Genomic DNA, 11,338 nt, shown 5'->3' on the forward strand with positions numbered 1-11,338 from the left:
CTTAGTTCTCTCCCTTTCTGGAAGGACTCACTTGTTACCTTCTCCTCCAGTGGTATCTTTAACTTCGAAAGCATCCATTAGGTCCCAAGTCAGAAAGTAACTCTAGGGAGCCTTCTCTGGTTCCTTAATTTGATGATTTGGCCTCTTCTTTCTCAAATATATTGCATAGTTTTCTCTTTAATCTTGTTATATTTTATTATAACACCTTTTCCTATTGGCTCCTCATTTTTTCCTCTTTAAATTTTATACATTTAATTTTTATAATATTTTGGGTTTTTTCCTCTTTAGTATCTCATACATTTATATTATGAATTTTAGGCATTTATTATTATTATTCCTGCTAACTCCCTGAATCCCTCTTACTTTTAAATTCAATTAAATCAAAAGCTAGCAAAACATCAACATTGGGAGTGACTTTAACTTAAAATGTTTCTACCTGATACATAAAACTCACACATGCTATGGGGTATCATGTGCTATTTTGATGCTTGTATATTTTGTATCATGTTTATGTCTGAGCAGATGTTTCTATTTTACTAAACAGAGTATCTTTATGATGAGACCAAAATCTTTTTACATTTTTATAATTCCATTGTTGTGATCTATAGTCAACACTCCTCATACACCAAGGGTAACTACAACTCCTAACTATATAGCACAGTACCCTTTATCAATCACCTCTTACTTGAACCAGCATCTGAATGATAGCTGCTATGTTAATCTCAATTCTGTGACATCAACATTGGTTTAGACCGGAAGAGATTTCAAAAGTAATTTTGTCAGGAAGCTGGAGAGAATTCTTTTGAAGTTAAAATGCAATAGGATATATTGAGACAGGGAATATATAACTTACACACTGGGATGTATTGTCACAATAAACCTAGTTGTTAATCATTTAGTCTTGCTAAATAATCATTTATCAAATGATTTTGTTGTGCCAAATTAATATGTTTAACAACAGGTATATGTGTGTAGGACAGAACAGCTTGTTTGGAAATCAACCCAAGCAATGAATTCAACAACCACTCTGGGGTTTGGGATGTGTTGCCTGTGGATCTGGGGAACTATTATACAAGCTCATTTTGGTCCTATCGGGTTGTATGTATTTGTGTGTGTCCTTGTGTGTTTTGGGATGTATAGATATATGTGCTTTTTGTAACAGTGATAAAATGAGAGATTCCTGAGTAAGCACAAGTGGAAAACAAAGCATGGAGCTGACCCACAAAAAAAAAAAAAAGTAATTTTGTTCAATTATAAAAGTGATGTGTGTGTCTGTGTGTGTCTGTCTGTGTGCGTGTTTAACACTAACAGAATTTGAGGAGGATGCCATCCAAATGGAAAGATTTCATTATGCTTTAAATGGCAGTATAGTACAGTAGAGGACAGTGCCTAGTATAGTTGACCTTGAACTTAGTAAAATGTATCCAATATATATCTGCACAACAATATTTCCTCATAGGTGAGAGAGGGGCCTGTGAGGTCTGCGTTTCTCCCTGAAAGCTACTGGCAGTTGGAATGTGTGTGAAGGAGGGGGTATTATTTTCTTCAGTGGTGTAGCCACTTATATGCTGTCCTTGCTCTTGTAACTATTTAAATCTACTGCATTGCATGTGCACACGTGCGTGTGCGCGCGCACACACACACACACACACACACACACATACACACAAAGCATAAAAGTAGAGGGGAAACATTGAGAAGAAGGGTTTCAGTAGGAAGGGAAGCAGGATGGCTGGTAAGAACAACTGAAATTCATTATATAAATATGTGAAACCATAGACAAGGAAAAAAGGAAATGTACTTGAAGACCTAAGGGAAAGTATATGAAGAAAAGAACAACATTGAGAAGATCCATCATTAGGCCAGCCTTTAGGAAACAAGAAATAACTAGGAGAATTTAATTAAGAATACAGAATCTCTGCAGGATGAGCAGCATGAATTTTAAAAACTAGTGAAAGGAGCGTTTTAAGGATCGGTGAGTAGCTTGGCTTGGTTATAATGTGAATAATACCTGGTACAGGGAGGGAAGAAGACAGCGAGTCAAGGCCAGCCTGAGTTAAGTGGCACTTGTCTCATAAAACAAGACAGAACAAAGCAAAAACTAGGCGAGTATTCCAGAAGAAGCTTAGACAAGTGGCCTTGTGAAGTAGGTCCTCTCTGTTGTGACTCTTCTCTAAGAAGTAGAATCCACTGGAGAGTAACCTGAGCTTCCTGGAGTCAGGCTAGAGATACTTAGGGAGGCACTAAGACCCTCAGCCATAGCCTATACTTGAGTAATTGAATTTTTTGAGGGCTTAACCTTTTGAGAAAAACCAAATCTTGAGAATTGAACATTCTCAAAAATCGAAACATACAAGTTCCCATTGATCTTATCAGTCACTATATATCCCCACAGCTACACTATCCTTTACATTCACATACAATTCCATTGCCAAAGCTAACTCGGGCTATGAGGACAGTGACATACTTGACAGGTAAGAGCTTTCTCCCTGCTCAAGTCTCAGCAGGCCTAAACCCCAAAGACATTTGAGAAAAAAAATCCTTGCTTCTCTTTCCCCTTCTGAGGATCAATTAAAAATATTGCCCTGTGCTTTTAAATGTGTTCTGCCTGAACATAGCCTGGATCTCTGTCTATGGACTAAGCAAGTTACTGACTTGACCTAGCTGCTGCACTGCTCCCCACTGTCTTGTGGAAAGCCTTCCTCAATGATGGTAGCCAATAACAGGATTCACCTCATCCACCTGTCCTGGTTCATTCACGTCTACTCCATTTAACTGGCTCCGCTTCACTTAGTCTCTTTTCAAGTTAAAGATCTTTGGAAAGCAATGCAAACGTTCTGGCTTCAAAAATAGGTAAGTGGTGATTTCAATGTTTATGGGAGAAGGGTGGAGATGTATAAGCTTCTGTCAAGTTTAGCTCATGGTAGGAGCAATGATGCACTACAGGAAACTCAAAGCACTGATTGATAATTTAGAATCATCACGTTTGTTTGAGATATATTGTAAACTTAATGTGTACCAATTTTTAAGATTTTGTTTTCTTTGATTAAGCATTGATATGATTTTGCAGTGACTAGAGAGAAATGGACATGTTGGGAGGTTGCCTTGGGATTCAAAATGTGCTATTAGTAACTGAGTCTGAGGTTTGCTCTCTAGCACTCTGGAAGAAAAGATAAACAAATCCAAACCTAGCACATGAGTTGCAAATCAAGTTTAGTTTAGTCCATATCTAAAAGTGCAAAATCATAAACTATTAAGTGAGCTCTAAATAGTGACTAAAACTGTTGGCGATGCCAGAGCTCAGGAGTTAGGGCCTGTGGGAGGAATCAGAGCCTATGGGCTCTATTTAACCTTGGAATTTGTTTTCACTGTCTGATAGTTTTGAATCTTTTTAATTAAGTGGTAATGTTTAAAATAGTTTGAACACAAAACCCTGTGGTTAAGTTTCTATACTCTTTTAAACTCTAAAAGTTGACTCAAGGGCGAAGAAGATGCTCTGTGGGTAACAGTCTTGCAGTGCCTGCATGAGGGCCTGCTTTTGGATCCTCAGACCCATGTCAAGTGGGACAGGGTGATACACCTCTGTTATCTGATCGCTCTTACAGCGGGACTCAAAATGTGCTATTAGTAACTGAGTCTTAGGTTTGCTCCCTAACCCTCCAAAAAGAAAAATAAATCCAAACCCAGCACGTGAGTGTGTTTTCATAAAAAAAAAAAAAAAATCAAGTCTAGTTGATTTAATTCATATCTAAAAATGCAAAATCATAAGCTATTAAATGAGCTCTAAATAGAAACTAAAAGTGTGGGTGATGCCAGAGCTACACCTGCAGAGAGATAGGAGGCAAAGACAAAAGAATCCTCAGAAACTCACATTGCCTGGAAGGGAGACCAGGAAGGGAGACCAGGAAGGGAGACCAGGAAGGGAGACCAGGAAGGGAGACAGACCAGGAAGGGAGACAGACCAGGAAGGGAGACCAGGAAGGGAGACCAGGAAGGGAGACCAGGAAGGGAGACCAGGAAGGGAGACCAGGAAGGGAGAAGGCTGTCCTCACATGCACAGCCTATAAGGAACTGACAGCACCATGCTTGCATAGTGATATAGCAGCACTCAGGGACGGGACTAGTGGGCTACTACAATGACTTTCCTACTTTGCTGTAAGTATTTTTGTTGTTGTTAAGGGTCAAGTTCCTAAGAAAAATGAAATAAACCAGTCATTTCAAGGTGTTTCATAAATTCAAAAACACATCTACCTAGTTCCAAACTTTACATCACGCAAACAAAAGCCCACACTAAGTCGCTTTCCATTCTTCCCCACCTCCAGCCCCTACAGCTAACAGCGTGCTTTCTGCCTGCAGTTCTGGCTATTTCATTCGGTAACATCAGGCGGTCTGTAACCTCTAGTCTCCAGCTTCTCCGTGTAGCATCCTATCCTCAATGGTAATCCATGTCATAACGTCAGAATTCCAATCTTTTTATAACAATATTTCATTGTATAACCAGTGTTCAAAGCAATTCAAAAATAGCTGACACGGTGAGCAAGTATCAGTTTTGAGGGTTTGGAGAGCTCTTTATACTGCAGTCCTCAGCATTGCCTGTTGCTCCCCTCCTGCCCCTTGCTCAGCCCGCTGTATTCTCCGGCCCCATCAACTTTTCTCTTTTGTTATAGGCTTGAACATACACATCTCCTGTCATTTCTTCACTTTCTTCCACATGTGACACGGTTAATAAAAACCTGTGCATAATCTTTATTAAAGATGTACTTCACTGCTAGGTTTTTTATTTATAACTTCTCAACTTTAGTCATTTTTCTGATAAATATTAGTTGTATATAAGGTTTGCTTTTATTTTCTTCTACTTTGACATTAAAAGGTTAAATAGTTTGAAATTCAAAACAAGATGCACTTTTCAGTTTTACGCCTTGATGATCTTATAGATGCATCAGGTTGAGTTATAGTTGGCATCTCTGGACTCTGGGAGATGTTCGGGACAGACAGTTCAGGAATACAGTCACTCATATACACATTCACTGCTCTGGCCTTTTGTACCCTGGCCTCAAAGTCTGAAGATCCCTCATCAGCCCTCAGATTTCTCTTTATCATTCATTCTAAATTACATGACTTTACTTCTTTATTGGTATATCTTGTCTCCTCAACTGGATTATAAAGCCTACTAAAAATCTGCTTTTGTGTCTATTTTTTAATGTTTGAGTCCAGAAAAAAAATGTAGTATGTGTACAGTAAGTAATCAAATTAATGCCTCTTCGAACTAGAGAATACCACTTTACAGTGTACCTAATTTTTTGGCATTTTAGTTTTACTAATTCAGTTCTTAAACTACAGATGGTAGGATAGTAAATTGAAAATAAAACTTCCATGGTAAAGCAACTAATATACTTTTAAATTCCAAGTTAATATATTATTGTATGTTAGTAATTCTACACACATGTTGCAAAACACCTATGTCAGAATTGCTTGTGGTGTTGTTTTTAAGTGTAGATCTTGAATCCCATCCCTAAACATGCCTTCTAATACAGTGGTACTAGAACCTAGAAATCTGCATTTTAAAAAGTTATCAGAGTCATATATTCTAAATTTTGAGGATGGAAGCATGGCTTAAATAAATGACACACTTTAAAAAGTTGTGTTTGTGTGTGTGTATGCACGTGCGCATGCTCATGTATGAGTGTTACCTGCATAGCAGTGTGTGGTTGTGCTTGCCCATGTGTATACATGCAGAAGCCTGAACAGAACATCAGATGTCATCTTGCTCTCTACTTTATTTCTGTGAGACAGAATCTCTCATTGTGCCAGAAGTGTCTTACTTCGTGTTCTGTTGCTATGAAGAGACATCATGACCAAGACAACTCTTATAAAAGAAAGCATTTAATTGGGGGCTTGCTTACAGTTTCATAGGGTTAGTCCATTATCATCATGGTGAGAAACATGATGGCATGAAGGCATGGTGCTGGAGAAGTAGCTGGGAGCTTTATATCTTGGTATGTAGGCAGCAGGAAGAAAAAGATTCTGGGCCTGGCTTGGGCCTTTGAGACCTCAAAGCCCATTCTCAGAGGCATACATCCTCCAACAAAGTCACACCTCTTCTAACAAGGCCACATCCTTCCCAAACAGAGCATCACCTGAGGGCTAAGTATGCAAATACATGAATTCATGGGAGCCATTTTCCTTCAAACCACCACACTTCCCTAGCTTTTTATATGTGTGCTGGGGATTTGAACATAGGCCCTATGCTTGTGCAGCAAGCCCTTTTACCCACTGTGTCAGCTCAATTTGAAATGATCCAGGTACATTTATTTCCTCCATACAGTGAATGTAAGCTGTATGGAGGAAAATAAACAGCAAAGTTATATGTTAATGAATAATTCCTTGGAAAGTTACAATTTTGTCATTACTATTCAAATAAATGTTACTGGTATATCTTTTTAATAATAAATAATTAAAATCCTAGAAACTGAGGCCAGAGAGATGTCAGGAGTGAAGTGTGTCTCTTGTTCTTCCACAGGACCAGAGTTCAGCTCCCAGAGCCCTTATCAGGATTCTCTCTACCACCCATAACTCTAGCCTCAAGGGATCCAATGGCCTCCATGGGCACCTGCACTCATTTAGCATCTGCTCACATAAACACTCACATACACATACATTTTTTTTTAAAAAAAGTCTTAAAACAAATAACCAATAGCCTGAATATTACCAGGGCGAAACAAAATAAAATCATTAAGGAGGACCATTGCATAAGATCAACACAGAGGCCACTCCAAAGGACACAGATATTAGATAACAAAATGTATTACCCCTAAGCTAAAGTTGTAGATGAAAACACTTAACTGAATTACAAGTTACCTTCAAGTTATTGCTGGTATTTATAAATGTTAAAAGAATTTCTGACATCATTTACTGCTATTATTAAAAAAAGTTTTGTGCTTGCCCTGGGTCAGATAGGCTAATCAAAGCACTGAATTCAAGTGTTGTAGACATTGAGTCTTGAAAGTTAAACATTTAAGCTGTTAATAAATAATGTAACAGAATAATAAAACAATCATCAGACAAAAGAATCACCACAGGGTGTTTGCTGACTGCAAGTAATTGATGCAACTTTGTCAGATTCTACATGATATAAGGGAATATGTTGCTGGCAATTGACAACGGGTTTTTTGTTACGAAAATTGTGTTTTCTGTCTATTACATGTTTAGACATTTTGTGCTTCTTTAAAATAATCCTTTGGTGGGGGTCAGTGAGATAGCTCAAATAGTAAAGGTACTTGCCACCATGCTTGGTAACCCGAGTTTGATTCTTGAGACCCACATAAGTAGGAGAAGCAACTCCCACAAGTTTTCCTCTTACTTATTCAGGCACGAATATGCATGTATATGTATATACACACATATACGCACCAAGACACACACATCCTAAAAATGCAATAAAGTGATTTTAATGCTTTATAGACAGAGATGTAGCTGAACTGATAGAGGGCTTGCCAGCGATGCGTCAAGTCCTGAGTTTGATCCTCATAATCCCACAAACCAAACAGGTAGAGGTGAGGGCAAGTTCAAGGTAGAGAGGGAATCGGAAATGTTTTTCCTGGTTGAGTTAAACAGTGTGAGCTTACTATTTTGTTTTAGCTGCCAATTCCAAGAACACCAGATAGATCCAAGATCAAATGCAGATACCAACTCACATTACAGAATCGAATAAACTATTTTCAGCTTATGCAGGTCACTGGTCACCTCCACTAAGGCTGTCAGTCAAACACTGATGTATGCTAAGTGGGCCCTTTGAGTACTGTCTGCGTCTTTAGTTTCCTGCAGAAGTAAAGAATTCTGCTAGCTCTGACAAGCCTATATTAACAGAGTCCCTGTTAAGTCCTCCAAACTTCAGAAAGGCATTTGAAATTCTCAGCTGAAGAAGGAGAAGACAGAGCAATTGCTGAAGCAATCAAACACAAAACAGTCTCATATTATCTCTGGCCCCACTTTATGCTTTCCTCTTGCATGCAGCTTTATGATTTTTGGTCGGCCCAGTCGTTAGTTAATATTTGCATGCTGACCACGAGGGCTGTTTTGGCTTTGGGTTGGTCAAATTGAACTGCTTTGAAGTTATTAATCTGCTGAATTAGCTGACTGCTTTCATGGTATTCCAGAACAAACAGATCTCCCTTTAAAAATCCCCGCTTTTGTTATTTCAGGTGGTTGGAGTCTGTTGTTCTTACATAAAGATGTTAAGGGTTTTCCAAGAGAGGTTCAAAGAGAGATTTAGAAATAAAATGTTAAACAGATTAAAAAGACCTGCAGTATAAGGATCCTGTCACTCTGTGAAAGATGAGGTTAAAACTGGTCATTCCTTTACTGTGCAACCAAACTTTGGTTTTTCTTATATGGAAAGTCTGAAGGTAGTGCTAAGTTCAGAACAGAATGTCAATAGGACAAGCCTCATAATGATATTTATTAAGTGCCCACACTAATAGACCCAGGAGGTGGGTCTATTCTTACAGTATTATGGATGCTAAAACAGGTTATTATATCCAAGGTAGGAATGAAAATGTATCAGACTGAAGAGGTAATGTAAACTCAAAGAGCTTCAAAAGCAGGTAGAAACAGATCAGGTTCTAACTGATCCATCATTCAATTAGCATCAGCATCTTTCTTGGTAGTTTCAAGCTAAATATCCTCTTGTCTATAAAATAGAACCACTATTTCTACATCAAAGGGTGATTAACTTAAATAGCTATAAGTAATGGCACAGCAGACACTTACTACTATACACCTCTTATTTAAAACACTTGTGTTTTTTCTAGTACACAGGTATTTCTATTAGTATTTTTCCCAACAGGTAAAAAATAGTACAGAGAAGCTACCTTACAGCTAATAGCAGAACTGGGTTTCCATATACCTAGCATAGCACCCATCTTCCAAAGGCATTAGGTAATAAGAACTCTTATCAGCAGCCAGAGAAGGGGAATTGCTAGTACTATGTCAAAGTCATGGTCATCCTCTCATAATTTCCTTTCACGTATTAATAAAAATACCCCTTGGAGAAGCATAAAGGTATAGGAAACAGCACATGCGTGCGCAATCTCAATCTTTGCATAAATCAAATCAGGGGAAATAACGTGCCTTTCAGCAAATCTTATTTCAACTCCAAGGCAGTGACACCCTGAAACAACCACCACTTTTTTCCATGGATGAGGCAAGTCAAAAAAGCGCATCTCAGTAAAATACATTAAGTGACAGATAAGCATATCTACACACTGCATGTAATCAGGTGCTGTCACTAGAACTGATCCAGTCAATCCTAAATTCTATGCAGAGGCTTTTTATCTTGGGCAGATTTTGGTAACTGTCTTTTTTGGCCCATGAGTGGTTGACACATGAGTTTACATCCAGAATACAGCCATTCTCCAGGACCTGTGTTCTCTTTTCCTATCTATTATTTTGCCCTTTCCTAAGGTTTCAATAATACACACACACATACATGCACACAGAAGAGAAAAGGTTGAGGGGGGGTACTATGCAGGCAAGGTTTTTAAAAATTCATGACTCTGCAGAGCAAAACAAAACAAAACATGGGAGTCATTTCTGCTCCCATAAGTAACTGCCTTCAACCTCTTGATCCTCCTGCCTCCACCATATTCCTTTAGGTAATCCCAATAAAGCTCATTGGCACACCAAGGTGGACATTGGTAGCATCCGTACTTTAATCTGTCAAAGGCTTCCTGTCTGGTGTGCGTAGATGTGTGTGTTGTGTATCCCAAGGAAACATGAGGTAGGAGCTCATGTATCCCAGACTAGCCTTGAATCCACTATGTACAAGATGACATTGTGTTTCTTATTTTCTGCATTTGTTGTGTGACAAAATGTTTCCTTTGGAGACACAACACACATATCTACTCACACCAGACAGGAAGCCTTTGACAAATTAAAGTATGGATGCTACCAATGTCCAACTTAGTAAACCAATGAGTTTTGCTGGGATTACCTACAGGAATATGGTGAGGGTCCCTGATGGGAACATAAATGACTCAAAGACATCATCAGCATTACCAAAATCCACCCAAGCATGGGTGATGACAGCTCACAAAGATGGGAACCTGGAGCACCCAGCACGGCCTGCAGGCAGCTCAACATGTTGGAGAGTGTCCTTTGCAGGTATCTTGGGTGGATGAAATCTCTTCCAGGGAGCGCTGTTCTTTTCTGTTTCTTCCAGGCAGCTTGTTTGATGTCTGAGTCTCCTCTCTAGCTTGGCTTATCTGAGAGTCCTTGTTGCAGTGTTTACTGCTTACTCTGGCACTGGGGTGGCTGGGGTTAGGGGTCGGGGAGGTGGGGTGTGTTAGTGAATCTGGTCAGTTTCAGGGAATTCCTGAAGCTTTTTTGAGTAGTTTAACTTTTTGTTTAGAAAGCTTCACTACAGGATAGCTTATTTCCATCTCGGAGGAAACTTTTACTTTACACAGCAGCATCCATCACTTAAAGCATGGAAGTACAGGTATACACTGCTATGCCTAGCTTACTGTTTAATTTGATTGATTGTTTGCATATTGTCCATATATAACACATTTTTTAAGGCATGGGGGGGCAGATTTTAAATGGTTGAGATAAACATAAGCAAGAGGGAATTCCATTGGTGGAGCAGAATCCTTAATGTAGTGCCTTGACAGAGGCTATGGAATGGTAATAAATAGATATTTCTGTGATCTCTCCTGGAACCAGAACAGGAAGAAGAAAGGACAGGAGTAGGTGAAGGTATGTTTTCAGCTGTGTGTGTGAGGTGGCTTAAAGAAGAAAGCTGGTATTATTGCTTATATTGGTTAGGTATGTTTGTCCCCCAAATTAAGCTGTAGGAGTCATAGAATAGAGAGGAAATTTGTTGGGATGGGGTATGGCTCTTACATGCCACAACATTTGTGTGGAAGTCACAGGATGGCTTTTGGGAGTCAGCTTTTGCCTTCTTCTTTGTTTCTGCTGCTGTGCTGCACACTGTAATCCGGCCCTTGAGCAGCTGGGCAATTCTGTTCTCGCCTCCCATCTTGCTGAAGGAGTGCTGGGGTTACAGATGCATGCCACCACATGCAGCTTTTTAGGTGAGTTCTGGGGTTGGAATTCAGGTCCTTGGGATTGTATAGTTAGTACCTTTATCTGCTGAGCCATCTCACTAGTCTGAGAACAAATCTTTTTGTAAGTGTGGTCAAGTATCTATATCAATGGTTCTCAACCTGTGGGTCACAACCACTGACCTTTCCTCGGGTCACCTAAGACCACTGGAAAACATAGATATTTACATCACAATTCATAGCAGCAGCAACATTTCAGTTGTGAAGTAGCACTG

Source organism: Mastomys coucha, unplaced genomic scaffold (assembly GCF_008632895.1).
Source record: "Mastomys coucha isolate ucsf_1 unplaced genomic scaffold, UCSF_Mcou_1 pScaffold15, whole genome shotgun sequence".
Lineage (NCBI taxonomy): Eukaryota > Metazoa > Chordata > Mammalia > Rodentia > Muridae > Mastomys > Mastomys coucha.